This window comes from Alligator sinensis, unplaced genomic scaffold (genome assembly GCF_000455745.1).
Source record: "Alligator sinensis unplaced genomic scaffold, ASM45574v1 scaffold123_1, whole genome shotgun sequence".
Classification (NCBI taxonomy): Eukaryota; Metazoa; Chordata; order Crocodylia; family Alligatoridae; genus Alligator; species Alligator sinensis.
The window spans coordinates 2,012,229-2,033,895 of NW_005841985.1; the positions used below are offsets into that span (position 1 = coordinate 2,012,229).

The window sequence follows — 21,667 nt, forward strand, 5'->3', positions numbered from 1 at the left end:
GGCACATCCAGACAAGTGGGAATGTGCGTTCCCCAGGGACAAGTGGCATATTTGTGCTGCTGCTAGCTGTCTCCAGGGAACGCTCCTGTATGTATACTGTGGCGCACAGCAAATTGTTCTGGATGAGGTAGGGAAGGCTGGAACCAGCACCTGGACTGGCTCCAGAAACCTTTGTGTCCTGGGGGCCTCCTGGGGCAACAGCAGTGGTGATCTGGGCATGCGGACCTGGCCAACAGTCAGAGTGTAGCGCCAGCTGGAAGGGCTCTAGTTTCAGGTGACACACCCTGCTGCCAGGTGCGCCGTGCTGCTTTTTCTGGCATGGCTTTTCTTGACACCAGGATCTCCTGCTGTCATTAAACCTGCCATGCTGCAAACCATACATGCACGCTTGCTTGAACGTGCCCTCAGTGTCAGGCATGTGAAGGATCTAGGCCCAAGTAACTTGCCCAATAATGTATCAGATGCTTAGAGAAGAGCAGGAAGTAAATACTGGGTTTTCTAAGGCCTAGGCTAGTACTCTATCACTGAACCATCCTTCTATGGCTGGTTTACATGTACCTACAATCAGGTGATCTTCATCTAGTTTGAGTATTGCAATGCAGGGTGCAAACCCTCTCACGTGAAAGGGATAAAATCCAAAAGAGCAAAAGGTGTGAGTAGTTCAAACAGAAAAGGAAGTGGTGCTCCAAGCAAGGCGATGTGTACAGCAGTAGTAGCTTCTTCACATGGGGCTGTTGCTCCCCAGCTGACTGCCCACTCTGAGTGTTACAGCTACAATATGCCTGTAGTGATAAATCCACCCTTTGGGTGGAAACAGATGTGCCATTTAAAATGTTTTGGGCTTTGAAACACTTGAAAAACAGACTGCTTCAGCTACAGGACACACGTGATTTTTCTTTTTGCTGAACTAGAAGGAAAGCAAGTAAAAAGTGTGCCATTTTAATTTTTGATTTGGAAGTTCTTTCCACAGGTTTCAATTTCCAGAGAACCTAAAATGGATTCCTCTGTTTCAGGTCAGGTACATGGAAGACTTATCAGCTGTGATTACACCTGCAACCTCTCCTCTCTCTCTGGAGGTCTAAAATGAAAAAAAACACACCATCTTATGAGGCATCCACGGACCTGTAAGTTTTGATTTTGCAAGATTGGCTTTTTCCAGTAGAAAGTCATTCAGATGGGAATTCTTAATCTGCTCTACAAAGAAACAGAAGGAAGTTCCAGAGGGATGCGGGGAGGGAAAAATAAGTCATTCAAAGCCAAATGACAGCCTGAACACCTGAAGAGCTGTGCTATAACTGCTTGTCCTTCTTCTGAAGGCTCACTGTCTTGGTTGTTCCTCCTCTCAGAAGCAGAAATGTCTCTTTTCCCACAGAGTTGGGGAAGGGCTCTAATGGCAGGCTGTAGGGGTGTGTGAAGTCAGCCCTATTTGATTTGGATTCATCCAGAAACAGGAACAGTGGTTTGATTAGTTGATTCGGATCACTGTCCCTGATTTGATTCAGCTGAATCTGAAGATTCGATGCTGATTCAGAGAATCAGTGATTCGGACATAGAAACAGCTTTAAAAGTTTTTTCTACATACCTTGAGGTAGCAGGTGCAGCTCATGATCGCTGCAATGCTGGGGTGCATGGAGCGTCCCACAGGAGTGCAGGGGGCCCCTCCATGTGCTCCCCGTGTTCCCCTCCACATGCTCCCCATGTGGTAAACCCAGAAGTGGATCAGAAGTACTTCCAGTTCACTTCCAGGCCTGCCAGGGAGTGTGCTGGGCCCCACCCCCCTGCACACCCCCGGCTCAGTGATCAGCCACAGGGGGACCCTGGGTGCCCCCCCCAGACCCAGGAGGCAGCAGTCACTGAGCTGGGGGGGCATGAGGGGGCCCCACAGCGTGCTCCCCAGCAGACCCGGAAGTGCTTCTGGTCCACTTCCAGGTCTGCTGCTGAACACACTGGGGAGCCCCCCACACTGCTGTGGGATGCTCCGTGCGCCCCAGCATCACAGCACTCATGAGCCCCTGCTACCTAGAGGTATGTAGAAAAAACATTTAAAGCTGTCTCTATGTCCGAATCTCTGAATCTCTCCAAATCGATTCGGAGGGTTCTGATTCGATTCAGAGAGTAAAGGGTCCTCTGATTTGATTCATATTCGGTGATTTGGCCACTGAATTGGGCCAAATCTCTGCCGAATCAAATCAGGGACTGAGGCTTCACTCAGCCCTAGCTGGCTGCCTCTCCTCAGAAGGTGAGAGGCAACTCTTTGTCCCATTGTGTCTTCATGGACAACCCTGGATCAGAGGATGACTGAGCTTGGCTGGGTCTTGCTCTCCCCTTCCCTTTCTGTGTAGGTATCAACTCCTACCACAACTGCCATAACCCAATATATGACCTATTGGGATTTAGATGTAGAATTAAGGATCCTAATTCACTAATATACCTAGCTTGCAAGCCCCTCCCAAATAGTCAGTTTTGAAATGCATCAGGAAGAGAAATAGGAGGAAGTATTTAGGAGGAACTGGTACAATACATCATTAAAGTGACTGGGGTTGTGTAAAACTTATTCTGATTTATCCCCAATACTTTGATGGGGAAGTCCCTGGTCACTTGGCTCCAAGATTAGGTGGTCTTGTTCATGACCACACATTCACACTTGTCAGCTAGTTCTCTGTGGACATTAGTTCCTTAGATGTGACAATCTAGAAGACTTGTAGTTCTATTAGGCACACTGGTGCAGTGGCTGTAATCCAAATACTGTCTGTACAAGAATAAATGTCCAAAGAGTATTCTACCACCTTTCACCTTGCAGTGTTTTCAGTGCATTAATTCACAACATGCTTTGACTCCGAAAAATGAACTTTGCTCTTTATTATTACACCAGGACTTTCCCTGTCTGCAGCCAAAATAAGCTCTGGTATCTCAAAGGTTTACTGATTTTGCAAGATACTGCACATTGCTTCAGAGAGCACCAATGAATGCCTTGAGCATCAACACTGTTTTGTAACACAGGGGAAATAAAACCTCATTCACCATTTCTCTGAAGACTCTCTATAGGATTTCTGTGAGCATTACTGATTCATTAAGTCTCTTTTCTAATTCTTAAAAGTCCAATACTAAAGATTTGACATGTAGGCAGATTACTTCAAGATCAGAATTTTCTCTCCATAAATAGATTGTTGAGTCATTCACTGCTCTGTGGAAAAAAAACACTGATCTATAAATATTTAGTTATTTACATGGTACTGCTGAGACTTTTACATATTTTTAAAAGTACAGTAATACAATATTCTTCCCCATTTGGTTGTCTGCAACTGAAACTGTTACACATTTGGTGGTAATCACACGGGTTGCAGTAATTTTCTTATTAATTAAGATCCCAAGTATCAAACTAACAATATAGTTGATCTTGCTTTTCTAGGAATGCCTCATAACACTTGGCATTAGCCAGGACATCCTTCAGTAGCAGATGAGGTTGCAAATTATAAAACTGTACTGAAAGTGTCCTGAACACCGAGGTAACTGTGGCTAAAGTTTACCTCTCAGTTCCTTTCATAAATCTCATGTCCTGATTACACTTTCTAGAATTGAAGTCAAATTCCAATCTTGTAAGCTAGTTCTTATTAAATCTTAAAGTCCGATCAGTTTTCTAACTCTTTCATTTCTGGGAGGAGTGAATATCAGAGAGACAGGTGGAGGATATTTGTTGTCAGGGACCCATGAGCCTGGAGCCATCATGGCCATTCAGGACCAGCCCCCTTTGAATAGCCTTTTCTGCTTACCCTGCATCTGCCAAATAAGTTACACCACCACAATAGAGGACTCTAAAACTAAACACTCCTGCTCCCTGAACCAAGCTAATTTCAGTCATGCTATTGTGAATCTAGTTTCATTCCCCACTGGAAAAACTGTGTATTGATTCATTTCTCCTTTGTGAACATATAGTTTAAAGCATTCAGTTTTTTATTAATGTATATTGTCTTTCTACTGCTTCTGTGAATAAATTAGCCTTTTCAACAGAGCTGCTGTGAGCTCTTTGGCACCCCATTCAAAGAGCCCAAGTGCCACCCAGTATTGAACTATGCAGCAATCCACCCAAGGAGATTGTCAGGTCATACAGACATTTCAGTTTCAAAGTAGGGAAATGATTTCATAGTTTTTTCACAAGTGGAACTTGAGCCCAGTAAATCTGCTATAAAATGTAAACATTATGCACAGTGTATGCTTCATTGGAAAGAAAGAAACAAGACAGCTGTATTGCAGGTGTATGGAGCTTAAGGCTGCTGCCCACAGTCAGCCATGCTGCCCTCTCAGCCTCCCTACAGTTACAGAATTAGGCAACCATTTTCTAGCTATGACAACCCCAAATCTGCATTATTAATAGCTCATTTATTGAACAACACAGCACACTGGATGGCCAGCAGCAGGCCTGTCCTGACAACAAGCTTAAAGTGAGGCCTCAAGCCAGCCTTCTATGCAGATGAATTCAAGTGTAGCAGGTAACTGCCTCTCTCTCCCAAAGATGTCAAAGGCAATCCATGCAGAAGTCCATCAGCACAGGATTAAACACGTTGTGAACGTTTTATGAAGTGAGAAAACAGGATACAGGAGTGAGGTTGTATATGCATCACTTTTTTGGCTGAGATTTTTACACTTGTCTTAAACCAGTAGCAACGACTTCACTAGCAGTTCCACAGTGAAGCAAAGGATATTCACTCTGCACACACTACTCCACAAAACTGATGCAATATAATGAGCTTAGTGTGGTGTTGGGCACGTGTCAATATGAAGTCTCTGCCCTTAGTTCAGCACTGGGCAACTACATTAACATAGGGGCAGAATGCACACAGATCAGATTTATCACGTCTCACCGCAACACTCTCCTTGCAGTCCTTTGACAGTACATCTAACTTAGGAGAGTTGGGTGCCTGAATCGCGCTGATATTTTAAGCAGTTGGCCATTCAAGTCATTTAAATTCTTTTGAGAATCCCAGCTTTCATGTATTTATTTTCTTTTTGTTTCTTCAAAGACCTTTAAGCCTCAGTCAAAAATCACCATTTCCCCATTTGTGCAATGCGAGGCACCTGTCCCACATTACAGCCATAAGCATAAAGCCAGACCATGCAGACCGTCCCCATCTATGTAGAAAGGGTAAGGGCTGTCAAGTGTCTTGGGTTCACCAAATCACTTGCCCAGGACTACAAGGAAAATCAGATTATCTGATTAGATGGAGAAAAGGAGATATGTAAACAGCTGAACTGGAGCTAGCACAGCAGTGTGGAGGCTCCACTTAAGGTAGGCTGCCATCAGTGGACTTTTTCGAGTCTAAAAAGTTCTTATGGGTCTTTAGAGGGAGGCAACATTTTTGTCAGTTCCAGGGAGGGATTATCCCTCTTTCCATTTCCTTAATGGAATAAAAGTGGTAAAATCTCAGTGAGGGAAAAGCCATGGGAGTGCCCATAAGTTTCTGAGTAGGAGTGGACATCTATATTGATTTGGATCTTCCATTTTATCCTTTATAGTCTTCATTGATTTAAGTCCTTTCATTTCATCCTTCCCCATTTTATGACTAGACACTTAAAAGCTCCCATTCTGACAGTAGATGCTGCATTTCATAAATCTTTGGGTTTCTCCTATCAGTTCCTCATCCTTTTATTCTCTCACCCATTTAGTGTATACTCCATTATATCTAAATTTAGACCAGTGGTTCTATGCTGCCAGTAACTGCTCTTACGTTTGAGGCACTGAACAAACAAGTTAATCCTCCCTGCTTTCCCCTGTGAGGGAAGGTACTTTGCATACCACATGCTGGATTATAGCATGAAAAGACCTTAAATATCCAGTTTAGGTTTAGAAGCACTGAGTCAATCACTGACAAAAGTAATGCAACTGTAACTTGCATTCAAGCTGCATGCATATATACCGGTTTCTAGGCACCTCCTCCAAATTCTTTCCTTTTGTGATCTGTGTTCTTCCCTCCAAGTTCTACACAGGTCACTACATCTTTCATTTAACTTGTCATAATGTCTTGTGTAAGCAGTTACTGGGGCAGATGTTACCAGTAGGGATGTGCGAGGCTTCGGACTGTGTTTCGGATCCAGAGAAGCTTCGGACGCTTCAGCGTCTGAATCAGCATGTCCAGATCAAAGTGCTGGCTTTGTTAGGCTTTCCAAAATGGTTCGGAGCTTTTGAACCACTTTGGAAAAGCTTCAGAGCCGCTTAGGAGATCCAGGCATAGGGTATAATGGGGAATCAATGAATTATCTATAACCTTTTTTTGTTGTCTGATTTGGATGAAACTTGCAGGGATGGTAGCCTTTGCTAAGAGCATGAAGCCTGCCAAGTTTCAAGAAGATCAGTGCAGGGGTTCGGGGGAAACTCTACCCCAAATTCCTGAAAGCAAAACTCATGTCACGTGTATGTTTTACACCATACGGGGGTGAAAACTGCAGGGGCGATGGCCCTTCATGAGGCCACAAAGCCTGCCAAGTTTCAAGAAGATAGGTACAGGGGTTTGGGGGGGTACTGCACCTCAAGCTGCTTTCAGGCAAAACTTGTGACATAGATGACCCTGTGTGTGTTAAGGCTCAGTGGGCTGAAAACTGCCGGGGTGGTAGCCCCTGCTGAGGCCACAAAGCCTGCCAGCTGTCAAGGAGATTGGTGCAGGGGGGTTCTGGGGCCCTGCACCCCTAGCTGCTGACAGACAAAACTCATGATATGGGTGCTTGTGCAACTGACTGTCTCTGTCTTAAGGCAGTTGATTGTCTGTATGAATTATTTCCTCTCCTTAGTCTGTGGTTTTGTAGGTGTTAATCCTTGCTCGTTAACTCATTATGTAGTAGCTAGGTACTGTGAATTGAGCTGGTCCCTGAGTGAATCATGATTAATTGGTAACTGGTAACACAGTAGCTTAGCAGCCAGGCGTGCAGTAGTCCATGTCCGCCCTCCCCCGCTCCATGCCCCAAGACAGACACAGTTGCACAAGCACCCATGTCGAGTTTTGCCTGTCAGCAGCTAGAGGTGCAGGGCCCCAGAACCCCTCTGCACCTATCTCCTTGACAGCTGGCAGGCTTCGTGGCCACAGCAGGGGCTACCATCCCTGCAGCTTTCACCCTGCTGCGCCTTAACACACACAGCATCGACCATGTCAGGAGTTTTGCTTGTCCACAGCTTGAGGTGCAGTTCTCCTCAAACCCCTGCACTTATCTCCTTGAAACATGGCAGGCTTCTTGGCCTGAGCAGGGGCCACCACTCCTGCAGTTTTCAGCCTGCTGCGCCTTAACACACATAGGGTCATCTATCTCACGCGTTTTGCCTGCCAGTAGCTTGAGGGGCAGTTCCCTCCAAACCCCTGCACCCATCTTCTTGAAACTTGGCAGGCTTTGTGGCCTCACCAGGCACTACCACCCCTGCAGTTTTCATCCCCCCTGTGGTGTAACACATACACATGACATGAGTTTTTCTTTTGAGAATTTGGGGTACAGTTTCTCCCAAACCCCTGCACTGATCTTCTTAAAACTTAGCAGTCTTTGTGGCCTCACCAGGCACTACCACCCCTGCAGTTTTCATCCCCCCTGTGGTGTAACACATACACATGACATGAGTTTTTCTTTTGAGAATTTGGGGTACAGTTTCTCCCAAACCCCTGCACCAATCTTCTTGAAACATGGCAGACTTCATGCTCTGAGCAGAAGCTACCACCCCTGCAAATCTTATCCAAATCAGACAATGAACAACAAAGTTATAGATAATTCATTGATTCCCCATTATACCCTATGGCTGGATGTCCAAGGTGGCTCTGAAGCTTCGGAGCCACTTCGGCCGGATGGAAGTGGGAAACTGATCCAGAGGACTGGGTCAGATCCCTGGCATCCAAAGTAGCTGGATCTGAAGCTGGATTGAATAGCTGCCTACTCGCACAGGCCTAGTTACTAGTAGCTACCTAGCCCGCTCTGCTCCCTTTTAGATCTCAGGTTTCTTCACATATGTTGTCCTTGAGTTAATCTACCCTATCATTACTTCTTTTATTGCTGACTTAATATTGATTGTTGATTCCACATTGCCCACATACCTCATTTCTTCAGGATTCTTTATCAACTGAAGCTCTTTTCAAGTCCCCCCTGACCTGGCTCTGTACAGACGTTCCTGCTTTCTGACACTGTTCTGCCAATTCCTTCAGTTTAGTCCATTGCCATTAATTTGTAGCTACTTCACATGACCCATATACTTGGTTTGTTCACTTTTGCTAATCTGTTCCCATTGTTCTATTTTGCCAATTATTAAAGGGGTCTACCCAGAGCAATTCGTATGTACCAGTATGCATCAGTTCCATTGTGGCAAGATGTTTAACCACTACAGTACCCTTGCTAAATGCTTCTGTGCCCAATCTGTCATTCTTTTACTTAGTTGTAGAAAATTGTATTGCAATGGTTTAACAATGCAAGGGAGAGATCTTTTCTAGTCCTTTGCTCCTCTCAGTCCTCTAGCTGTCTGTTCTACCAGCTCTGACTTCCCTTATTGCTTTGTGAGCTCTTAAAGGCACAATGTCCTGGCTCCAATTTCTAATTCCAGTGCTCCATACTGTGGCCCATTGTCCAAGCAGTAATATCAGCTATGGCAGCCCTTGAAAAATACAGACTATACTTCTTACCTGAGTGTCCTCCAGATTAACATTCTGGTTTCATTCTCAGAGTGAAATATTTTACTACAGTGGTTTTCAACCTGTGGTCTGTGGACCCTATGGGGGCCTGCAGATATGTGTAAGGGAGTCTTCAAAAGATGACTATGATCAATCAAAAGTATGGGAATATCCACACTTACAATCCAAAGGGTTCTGCACCTCCATTCAAATTTTTTTAGGGGTCTGCAAATGAAAAAGTTAAAAAACACTGCTTTAGTATGATGATATAGTTATGGTTATGAAAAGTGAACATATCTTTTCTCACCTTTTCTCAGAATCAGGTTGGAATTTTATGAGACCTTGGAGTTTCCTTCCATTACCAGTCGCTATCTCCTTTGCACAACCTCCTTGGACACCGTGAACTAGATAGTCTCGTCAGCAAATGCATTCCCTGGCTCATGGTAGGCATGCCTCTGTGCACATCCTTTGCACTTCTCATAGCAGATCTTAAGTCTATTCTCCTTACTGTTTCAGTCTCCCTTAAATAAAATCCCATCCTACACATGCAACTCATCTTGTAAAAGAACAAACAGACAGAGAGGCAGACAAAGGGAACCTCTTGTGGCATTTATTCCTTGCAATCTGGTCATGAATTGTTTCTCATAGAATCCCAATCTGTTCAGAGCTTTGTTGGTTTTCTTAGGGCCTTTCAGTAGAAATGCACATTACTGTAGCATGTGGATAGTCTCATTCCATAGAGCCATGGGTGATATACTGTAATATATACCAGTATTGACTTTCATGCACAGTACTGTATCCTCACCTCAGTGAATCATTGCAGTCAGGCCTGGAAAAAAAAAATCAGGACTTCTAGTAAACAGGTTTTTTTTTTTCATATTCTAGCAAACATTTTTTGCCTCTCAGTGATATATAGAAGGGTCATAATACCTCCTTTCATCCCTTCTAAATTCCCTTGTCCATTGCCTCAACAGGCTACTCTGCAAACCCAGATTGTAACCAAATGCAAGATCAAATCCTGCTCCCATCAAAGCCATTGCGATTTTTAGCACTGACCTTGAGAGCAGCAAAGTGGTACCATGCCTTGGACCTAACAAACAGACTATCGATCGATCTCTCTCTCTCTCTCGCACACACACACGCACACATGAGTTAGGTGCTGACCCATTAGTGGTGAAGTTCAACTTAATTTCCATTAATTATGCAGATGCCAAAAAAAATTATGATTGGGTATAGTTCTGCAGCACAACTATGAAAACAGCCATAAGCACCTGAAAGTAAGTCTTGAAAGTAAGTCTATTTGCAGTGTTTAGTGGGGAGGTATAGAGTGTTGAGACAGAAAGGCTGACATAGATTTCTGGCAGGGTTCACTTGGTATATCAAGGTTTTAATTGACTTCAAAGTAGAGTGTGGAATTAGAATCTGTATAAATAATCAAATTAAGTAAAACAGGTATGACTATATATAAACAGATATCAGATGGAAGGCTTGTCTTGTGATTACCATTCTGGACACAAGCAATCTGTTAGGTTTCTGGATAAGCTGTAGATTTCCTGTATAACCAAGACCCTATGCTTAACTTTTCACTCTGTAAAAATCCAAACAATGCTACTTTTGTTTGTCTCATCTACTTTGATTAAACTATTCTGAGCAAAGCATGTTACTTATGCATATTTACAGCACTTAAAACAATGGAAACTAGTCTCAGTAGGGAATGAAGGTGCAACTAAAAGAGTGCAACTTTCCCAGAGAAGTAGGAGAAAAGTACATTAAAAAAAGTTGCTTGCTGTAATAGGCAGGGTTTGAAATACAGGGGGGACTCGGGAGGGCTGAGCCCCCCATAAGAGACAAGAGTCCCCCATAAGTCCCCCTATAAGAGATGAGAGCCTCTGGCCTGCCCCACACCTTTCTAAGCAGCTTAGGTGGCAGTGGCTCCTTCCAACTTCTGGCTGCCACCACCTCAGACCCCCCACCCCAAGGGTCAGAGTGTAATTTGAGCCCTAGTAATAGGGTTAGTTAATTTGCTGCATCATAAAAACCTATGCCTATTGCTTGGATTATTAGAATGAGGATGTATTGTATATAAATCGTGAAGGCATGTAGAGTACAAAAAATTCATGAAGGTCCAACTGACTTGATAAAAACACCTAGAAAGGTTTTTTTAAACCTTTTTTCCACTTTCCTGGTTGAGGTACTCTTCCATAAGAAGTGACAGAAGTGGAGGCTATGAGTGGTGGTTTTTAAGTCTGCCTTAGAGTACTGTATTCAACAGCAAAATCTGAGTTGGAGAAGAGAGATGAACAATGTTATTATTGTTTATTTTGTGATGGATACATTAAAGTGGCTTAGCTACACCTGTTGTTCTCACAGTGCTTAAGTAGATAGTCCTGGTCTCAGAGGGTGATAACACCATCATTTAAGACTATTAGACTGAAACTTGGTGTGCATTAGCCTTGATTAGAGGTTTTAAAGCACCAGAATACATTTCCCCCAAATGCATGTTTTGCCAGAATGGACTTAAAGTAGATTGGACCGGGGGGTGGCAGGGAGAGGAGGGGAGGGAGGAGAGGTGCATTAGTTATAAATGCAATTTTCTAGTCAGGAATAGATTTTGCAGTGCAGTCAGTACATCCACACGATTTAAATCACACCCATCCGTTTTTAATACTAAAAGCCCTATTCTGCCTAGTAAGTCCCTTTGGCTGCAGGGCATGGAAGTACCACAGTTGTAAAAGTTTCTTTCCAGCCTGAAAGGACTTTTACACCCATTTGCTTCAGCTTCATGTGATCAAATTAGATCATCTGCTGTCACTTCCTTTCAGAGTAATATGTAGCATCCAACTCCAGTCATCCCATTGTCTTTATAGTGTGTTGCTGGTCAGGTTCACATTGATGACATAGTAGAGAAAGAGTAGGCAATAGTGGCTATCCCAGGCATTAAAGATCATGGAGGCAAAGTGTTGCCTTTGGGACTTTTGACCAGGCCTATTTTCAGAAAGAAAAAGTTTGAAATACTGGGAGGAAGAAAAATATTATCCCTCCAGATTGCATTTTACAAGAAAACCTCAACTTTAATTTTTTCCTGATCTGTCAAAGTCCCGGATACCAGAACAACAACAAAACCCAACCAAAGCCAACCCAAAGAATGTCCCACCTTGCAGCCTACACATACATGATAAAACTGAGATGTTTGTTAAAAGTCATGAGCTCTGGTTGAACTTGGAGGTGGCAATGGAGAGGACACTTGGGAAAAGGTGGGAACAGAAGAGTCTTTGGGGCCATTGCAGAAAGCTAAGGTTTATGGCATTAATACCAGCCCAGTGAAAATTCTCTCTCATTCACAGGATGCCTTCTGCCTAATAACTGTGTACCCTTCAGGTTCCTTGTCTACTCCTATTTTCCCCCAAGACCTGCTCAGAGTCATAGAATCATAGAAAATTAGGGTTGGAAGGGACCTCAGGAGGTCATCTAGTCCAACCTCCTACTCAAAGCAGGACTAGCCCCAACTAGATCATCTCAGCCAAAGCTTTGTCTATCTGGGTCTTATAAACCAGCAAGATGGATATTCCATCACCTCTCTGGCTAACCTGCTCCAGTGTTTTACTACTCTCCTAGTGAGAAAACTCTTCCTAATATCTAACCTAAACTTCCCTTGCTGCAATTTGAGACCATTGCTCCTTGTTCCGTCACCTGCCACTGCTAAGAACAGTCCAGCTCCATCCTCTTTGGAACCTCACTTCAGGTAGTTGAAGGCTACTATTAAATCTCCTCTCAGTCTTCTCTTTAGACTAAAGAAGCCCAGTTTCCTCGGCCTCTCTTCATAAGTCATGTGCCCCAGCCCCCGAACCATCTTTGTTGTTCTTCGCTGGACTCTCTCCAATTTGTCCACATCCTTTCTGTAGTGAGGGGGCCCAAAACTGAACACAGTACTCCAGATGTGGCCTCACCAGTGCTGAATAGAGGGGAGTAATCACTTCCATTGACCTACTGGCAATGCGCCTACAAATGCAGCCCAGTATGCTGTTAGCCTTGTTGGCAACAAGGGCACACTGCTGACTCATATTCATCTTATTTTCCACTGTAATTCCCATATCCTATTCTGCAGAGTTGCTGCCCAGACAGTCATCCCCCAGCCTGTACTCATGTATGGGATTGTTCCATCCTAAATGCAGGACTTCACACTTGTCCTTGTTGAATGTCATCAGATTCCTTTTGGCTCAATCTTCCAGTTTGTCTAGGTCACTCTGAATCCTAGCCCTACCCTCCAGCATATCTACTACATCCCCCAGCTTGTCATCTGCAAACTTGCTGAGGGTGCACTCTATGCCATCTTCCAGGTCATTGATGAAGACATTGAAGCAAACCAGCTTCAGGACTGACCTCTGGGGCACTCCACTTGATACCAGCTGCCAACTAGACATCGAGCCATTGATTATTATCCTCTGAGCCCAAAGATCCAGCAAGTTTTCTATCCACCTTTCATCCAACCCATACTTCCTTAGCTTGTCTACAAGAATGCTGTGGGAGACCATATCAAAAGCCTTGCCAAAATCAAGGTACACTACATCCACCAGTCTCCCCGCATCCACAGATCTCATGATAGAAGGAAATCAGGTTGGTCAGGCATGACTTGCCTTTTGTGAAGCCATGCTGACTGTTCCTAATCACCTTCTTCTCCCCCAAGTGCTTAGAAATGGATTCCTTGAGGATCTGCTCCATGATTTTTCCAGGGACTGATGTGAGGTTAACTGGTCTGTAGTTCCCTGGATTCTCCTTTTTCCCTTTCTTAAATATAGGCACTATGTTTGCCCTTTTCCAATTATCTGGGACCTCTCCTGATCGCCATGAGTTTTCAAAGATAATGGCCAGTGGCTCTGAAATCTCATCAGCCAATGCCCTCAGCACCCTACAGTGCATTCCATCCAGCCCCATGGACTTGTATATGTCCAGCTTCTCTAAATAGTCCACAACCTGTCCTTTTGCTTCTGTTGGCTGCTCTCCTCCTACCCAAACTTTGTTGCCCAGTGATGTAGTCTGGGAGCTGAACTTGCTTGTAAATACTGAGGTGAAAAAGGCATTGAGCACTTCAGCCTTGCCTGCTTCCTCTGTCACTAGGTTGCCTTGCCCATTCAGTAAGGGATCCACACTTTCCCTGATCCTCCTCTTGTTACTGATATACTTGTAGAAACCTTCTTGTTACCCTTCACAATCCTTCCTAGCTGCAACTCCAACTGTGCTTTGGCCTTGCTGACTTCATCCCTGCATGTCCAAGCAATGCTCTTATACCTGGCCCTAGTTATTTGTCCAAGTTTCCACTTCTTATAAGCTTCCTTTTTGTGATTTAGTTTACTTGCTAGTTTTCCTGCACATTGGGATGGTTTGTTTCTGCACTTTCAGTAAGGCTTCTTACTCCAGCCAGCTCTCCTGGACTCATCTCCCCCTCCAACTAGCTTCCCAGGGGATTCTGCCCATGAGTTCCCTGAGTGAGTCAAAGTCTGCTTTTCTGAAGTCCAGGGTCCTTACTCTGCTGTTCCCCATCCTGCCTTTCCTCAGGATCCTGAACTCAGTCATCTCATGGTCACTGCTGCCCAAGTTGCCATCCACTTCTACATTTCCCATCAATTCTTCCCTGTTTGTGAGCAGCAGGTCAAAAAGACCATGGGCCCTAGTTGGCTGATCCAGCACTTGTACCAAAAAGTTGTCCCCAACATTCTCCAAAAACTTCCTGGATTGTCTGCACACTGCTGTATTGCCCTCATAGCAGATATCAGGGTGATTGAAGTCCACCATGAGAATCAAAGCTTGTAATCAGGAATCTTTTGCTAGCTGTTTGAAGAAAGCCTCATTCACCACTTCCTCCTGGTCTGGTGGTCTATAGCAGACCCCTCACCATGACAGCACCCTTGTTGTTCTCCCCTCTGACCCTTACTCAGAGAATTTTGACAAGCCTATCTCCAGTTTCATAATGGAGCTCTTAACAATCATATGGCTCTTTTACATAAAATGTGACTAGGCCTCCTCCTCTTCTTCCCTGCCTGTTCTTTCTCAACAGTTTGTACCCATCCATGGGAGTGCTTCAGTCATGCAAGCTATCCTACCAGGTGTTTGTTATTCCAATCACATCATAGTGCCATGACTGTGCAAGACTTCCAATTCTTATTTCCCATGCTCTGTGCATTCATGTTCAGGCACCTGAGGTAACTAGTTGATTGCCCTGATTTCTCAGGAAGTATGAGCGCACCTCCCCTGCTGCCCCCTCTTGCTTGCTTTTCCTCCAGGTCTCCTGCTCCTCCACTTACCTTAGGGCTTTGGTCTCCGTCCCCCAGCAAACCTAATTTAAAGCCCTCCTCACCAGGTTAGCGAGCCTGTGTGGAAAGATGCTCTTCCCTCTCTTCGTGAGGTGGATCCCATCTCTTCCCAGCAATCCTTCCCCTTGGAACAACATCCCATGTTTGAAGAAGTGAAAGCCCTGCTGGCAACACCACCTGTGCAGCAAGGTATTGATCTGTAGGATGCACCCACTCGTGCCCAGGCCCTTTCCCTTGACTGGAAAGATTGAAGAGAACAGAACACGATCTGAGCCCCAGGCCCCTTCACCCTTGCACCCAGAGCCCTGCACTCACTTTTGATCCACTCAGAGTCTCCCCTGGCAGTGTCACTGGTGCCCACATGGATGAGCAGTCTCCCCCACACCTGCTTGGGAAAACCCTGAAAGGGACGTCTGATTGCAAACTCGTGACTTCTACTGCCACTACACCTAACAGTTACTGGGTGTAATATACCATGTGGTCGTGGGACAATCCAGCTGCAAGGGCCAGTTGGAATGGTTCTATAAAAAAAGAAAAAATTACAGCCTGAGACTATAGGAGAGCCCTCACAATCCTATTCTAGGCAGGCTTTGCTGTAACTTGTCAATATTCAACAGAAGAGCCAAGACTATGTATTTTCTTCAACATATCGTCTCATGTATGCATTGTGATGCTGGAAGTGTTAGGTTCCAATGAAACGCTTAAAGCAGAGCAGAAACAGTCCATCACCGCTACTAGAAGATTTTGTAAACCAAAGGGAAAAGTGGCCAATTGAAAAGAGAAGGAAGAAACTGACACAGGCCAGGGAAGGAAGAGAGATTTTGCAAACTTTGTAGGAAGGAAAGAAACCAGAACAACAATACAGACCAGTGCCAGGTGTACCAGGGACAGAAATACTCAAGTTCCCTCAAGGATGTAGACTGAATGTGGTGAGTGCACTACAGCAATGTGAAGTTTAGTGCAAGGATTCCAGCACCAGCCAGTGGTAACACACAGCTGCAGCAATGGTTATCAGGATTCTTTAGTACCAGCAAGATTCAGTCACCCTCAAGTATGGAACTGCTGAACATGCTCAAGCCCCTACTTTGAAGGCAGGCTACCCCACTGTGAAATAACTACTGTAGTGGCCTTTTCAATGTTGTTCAGCTGGAAGAGTGGTGACAACTGAACTTGAAAAAATGCTGATTTTTTTTATATGCAATTCTGATAGCACCTAATGACGTCTATCCACGGGCAGGGCTCCATTGTAGAGGGCATTCTCTGGACACCAAAGAAACCATTCCTGGCCCATAAATATTACAGTTTAGGATTTAGACAACAGGCAGTGAACAATATTGGAATGGCAGGAAAAGCAGGGCTATAGAGAGAGGTGCATTGATGTAAATTAGTGTTTACATCATGTAATATCATGACAAAAATCATCATCAGTCAGCTACTGAAGTGATTCTTACCATGGGTGCCATGGACAGCATTTGAAGTGTGCCCCTTGGGGGAGGAGATAAGTGAGTTTAGAGTAGGCTCTGGTGTGGAGATAAGTGCAGGCTCTTCCCTGCTGGCTGCTCCTCCTCCTTCCCAGTCCCTCTTCAAGCAGGCATGCACTATAATAAATAAACTAACTTTTGTGAATTGAGCAGCACCCCATTTCAAAACTATGCAGTGCTGTCTTCAGTCTAGAAAGGTTGAGAACCACTGAACTACTACACAGTTACACGTGCAGTACTTTCTTCATGGGGAGGGGGAGAGGGGAAGCCTCCTCTTTCCCATTCTCCTTTCCTCCTCATACTGGATTGGGCCACAGAGACCTGAAACAGCCCCAGTTCCAGAGTTCAGTGATTCCAAGTGCTCAAACATATTTTTGGATATTTTTCTGGGTTCTGCATAGTCTTTGTTGGAGTGGCATAGTGTAGCCCAGGGTAATGTCATTCTAAAATGTAACCCGGTGGTGAGTATGCACAAAACCTACTGTGTGCTTGACCTGCAGAGGATGTGGGGCTGTTACAACTGTTTGAGAGACTGGCTTGTTCGTTGCAGTTTTAGAGACTCATACACTTTGCTCTAGAGATCCCCAGACTGGAAACTACTTTGGAAAAGGGAAGTGAAGGGGGAAAGAGGATGAAGGTAAGCATGGTCTCAAAAGGTCAGGAACTAGGATGTTTGCAGAGATACTTTTATAGTAACAAAACAGTCATACAAGACACCAAAATTACACTTCCTAAGGAAATGCTACTGCCAGCCTGACTCAACAGCAGCCTGCAGATTTCTACAGAGAATTCTCTTCCAGTAAGGGAACATTCTGAATGAGTTTGAGAAACTCAGCACAAGTATCATTAACTTTCACTTTGAGCATATGAACAGTTTTGACCACATTTACTTTCATTTGATCTCTCTTGCATCCAAACCCAAACACTTGTTCTATTGGACGGTTTCTTCCTTACTAGAACAGTAGCTTCTACCTGGTACAGCAGGACACTTTGAACATAAGTTTTGTAGTTATAAAACAAAACTGATTGATTGAGAAACTGAAAAAGGGTAGCATTTCCGTAAAATCAGGACTTCAAAGATAAAGAAATGAGACAGCATGTGCACTACGAAGAATGCATAAATAAGCTGGGTTTTTTTCCTATAGCCTCAGTAGTAAAACCAAAAGCATTGTAACAGATTTCTTTTCTCTGTCATGGTACAGCAATTCGCAGGCAGCCTTACAGCATTGAATACTAGACATAAATGCACGTGCCTGTGTATAAGAAGTCTTTCTAAGCCAAATCACACTGCCTAGTTGCTCCCAAACTGTGGCAAAAACTGGTGTGTATTATATAACAGGAACATGAAATAGAGATGTTCTGCAGGGTGTCAGTGCTCCTGTTCACAAAGGGAGAGTTGGCCTAATGAATTACTGGCTGAGAAATAAAGCTGAGAAAGTGACACCTATACGTAACAGAGTTTGGCTTTCTATTGAAAATGATTCTAAACAAAACAGAGCAAATAGGCTGCACATAATTAAAAAAAAAACCCTAATATGTTTGCATGTATGCATGTATTCCTTTCAATATAGTTTATTAGTTTATATATATATTGTTTGTGGGTAATACTTTTAACATTTGTACCTAACCTACTGGGATGCTATATATCAGATTAATAAACAAGCAGCTCAGATACAGAATCGCAGCTGTAAGTCTTAATATACTTGCAGCATTTCTTTCCATAGATTGTTTTCAGCACAGCTAGAGAAAACTCAGTCAACCAATTAAGGGATATGGTTGACCTTCAGACAGTTTCATTCAATGAGATCACTGTACTTGGGTATTTTTTTCCTGAGTTATTTTATCTAAAGAGGTATGGACTCATAATCTAAGAAGATTGTGATATCAAGGAATTTTTATAATGACTTAAGTGTATCTACTAAGGAAATATTTTTAAAGCCCTTACCAACTTCCAGTCACATGGCTTCAGGAATGTGACAGAATCTATTTTTAAAAAACAGCATTAGCTCATATGTGCTTTAGGGTCAACCTGGATTCTAACAGATTCTTTTACAGGAATGGACTCTAGAGAAAGTCAAAACCATCCTTACGCCTCAGAAAGAAAAGGTAAAGAGGTAGCATCAGGAAAAAGTAAAAGTAGTTTTTCAAATTGTGTACTTGAATGAGCTGAGAAGTATGAAATAGCATGAAGGAACTTGGAGCAAAGTGAGCAGACTGAAGAGAGACAAGTGTGAAGGAGATACCAGGTTAGCCTGTGTGCATATGACATGTTGTGAATACTCGCTGCAGTTGCAGTATTTCATAAATAAAGAGCCAACCTAGTTTACAAATTGCCCTTTCGTGTTTTTACCCAGCATAAGGTATATGAAATATGGTGGCAGCAGCAAGTCTAACAAGACCTACAGAAAGTAAAAAGTGTGAACAAGTAAAGCAGCACTGAGAAGCCAAGCAAACAGATGGAAGCATGGAGGAACTTAGACCACTGGGAACGCTGGATTTCCAGATGGAGTATTGCCCAAACATGGAACAAGAAAGAAGTGCATTTTATATACAGGTGACCTGACTGTAAGGGGATAAAGGTGATAATGCAAAGGTAAAGCACATGAAACAAAACTGTCTATGAATAGCTGCAGTGTGACTGTACCAAACTCAAAGATTCTCAAAATAAGCATATAGCGAAAAACTTGTTTTATTAGCATCTATGCTAGTAGATCAATCAACAGTTACATTCCAGCTGGACTGTAAAGCTGACTGCAATGTAATCCCAGCAACAATAAGTAACAATATGAGACAGTACAAATAATACCAAGTACTAGTAACATAAAAACAAACAGACAAATACACAAAAAGATGTTATCTCTTGGAGTTCATAGCAAACTGGGGTCACTACACTACCCTCCATCATGGGGAACATTGAAGAACAGTTAATGTCAAGGCTTGTAACAGACTATTAAGAGATTCACATGCTCGTGAAGTTAGATATAGCTCTCCTGAGAGCATTATTAGGAGCCCAGGAGACTACTGAAACTCAGAATCTTAGCCATGGTGGAGCCACTGCAAAGAAGCAGTGTCATTTAGACCTACTGAGTCACTTTATGCTAATTTCAATGTAGTACTGGTAAGAAAAATCTTTAGGTAAACTGAAGATCTGTACTGATCCAAATAAGTAAAAAATGCAGAATAGAGCATTGAAAGCACTAACCCTCACCAAAAATTGAGGATACACTGAATGATTTACCCAGGGCAAAACATTCACTGTGTAGGATGCTAAAAATGGGTCCAGGCACATGGATGGCTCATCTAGCATAGACAATTTTTACCACATGTTTTGGCAAGGTGTAGTACCTACTATAGGCATCAACCTACTCCTAGTGTTTCCATTTTGGACTCACTCAAGCACAAATGACAGCCAGGTACCAAGATTGTAGAACCGGTCAAGGAAGAAGCAGTTCAGGGCCACAATACCAAGCTTTGACAACTCCTACAGGCACTTGGAGTGGAATATTAGGCTGGATACAGATAAGAAGGACCCAAATTCCTCTATATCATATATCTGTTTACATCTGATGCCTTCTAGCTAGATTCTGAAAACCTATGGTTATGAGTACCTGGCTCAAGGCACAGCTATACAGAGTAAGATTCAAAAGGGACCATTTTCTTGGCTCTCTGATGCTGTTTCAACATTTGATAATATGAAAATCAATACAGCAGCTAAAACAGGCTGTGATATTCAGTCAGATTCATTTTGCCCTCTTTTTTTGCCAACAGGAGCTGCCATTAAGGATCTGTGACAGTACCAGTGAGAAAATAATCTCCTTACCATGTTCTATTTAAAATTAAATCCTACTGTGCTAAATAGCCACATGAGTTTTAGCAGCAGAGGATCAGAAGCCTTATTTTGCAAGACATTCTGTCATTCTTTACTGCATGAAAACGTGAATCAGGGCTTTGCTGTGTGATTGCTCCCTGAAACAATAAAACATTGTCTATAAAGTTGGAAAACCTGAATCAAATTTCAAAGGATGTAAATGCATTCTATTTAGGTTTGTCATTAATATTTTACTTTTTAAAGAAACCTTTAAATACCTAATGTCATCATTAATATTAACTTTAATGACATATAAGGCCTGTCTTCCACTTCCCAACTTAGTAAATAAGCTCTCTGGAGGGTACAAGCTGCCAACATATGTTGTATATACATGTTCATTTGGTGTGCATAATGCAATTTCTCTGCTCTGCATTTGTGCATGGGCAGCACAAGTACGTAGTAATACCAAACAAGGATTCTCTGCTCAGACATTGTCAATGCAAAGAAAACTCAGATAAAATTAACCAAGATTTGTTTTGAAACCTATTTTAGTTAAGCTCCTGCAAATCCTTCTGTGGACTTCCTCAAATAGATTTATAACTGTTTTGTACCAATGTTGTTTAATTCCGTAAGTTTCCAAATCAAGTAAAATAAACATAAGTCACTTGTACACCATGTAAATACATCTAGACATAGATTGAGTTAAGCTGGTACAAATCTATGTAAAAAAAAAAAAATTCAAACCAGAGGTGCCCTTTACTTTGCTGGCAACTTTTTCCTATTTACTTTGCAATTGTGTAGGACCTTATTGAGACGTAAACAATGATACGCCCTGCCCACCCAAACTCCAGGCTCCTTCTGCCCCACTGGGCATGGGCCCCGGGCTCCGCACTCCTGCCAGCGCTAGCCCCAGCCCCAGCCCCACACTCCATACTCTCATCCAGCTGCAGCTTCCCTACCTGTTGCCCAGAGTGAGCACTGCAGGAGGGACACAAGGAAAAGTTATTGGAGTCCAGGACTGAGCAGGTCCTCTGGTGGCTGCAGCTGTGGCAGCAGTGGCCCTGCCCAGAAGCTGTACATGCTGACTGGGGCTGGGGCTCACCCCGACATGTGGGTGGGAGTGAAGCACATGGGCTGGGCAAGGTACAATTAATTGGTGGGTGCCTGTGGGCCGAATTAAATCACCTGGTGAACTAGATGTGGCCTGCAGGCCATATTTTGCCCACCCCTGACCTATTTGATCTCAAAAGCTCTGCAAGATGCCTTGCTAACTGGAAGCGATGATCTGAAAACCTGCCTTCCCTGATGATTCTCTTTATAGATAAGGGTACATCCCCACACAGAAATGATCTTGCTACCATAAGGTAAAAACAGATGTGACATATGAGTCTGTTCTGACAGATCTGAGTCAACTTATAACCTAGGAGCAGCACAGCCCTGTAT

The 21,667-nt window shown here is 43.5% G+C and overlaps 1 long non-coding RNA gene across 2 annotated transcripts; it reads left to right on the top strand.

Moving 5' to 3' along the window:
• Positions 1-1,017: 1,017 nt before the first annotated feature.
• Positions 1,018-20,556, top strand: LOC112549873. 2 transcript variants are annotated; one of them, XR_003093457.1, is made up of 3 exons: positions 1,018-1,124; positions 18,771-19,009; positions 20,185-20,556. It is a non-coding gene; the product is annotated as an uncharacterized LOC112549873 (long non-coding RNA). The 2 variants fall into 2 exon arrangements; XR_003093456.1 differs by lacking the exon at positions 1,018-1,124 and adding an exon at positions 18,490-18,662.
• Positions 20,557-21,667: the final 1,111 nt, after the last annotated feature.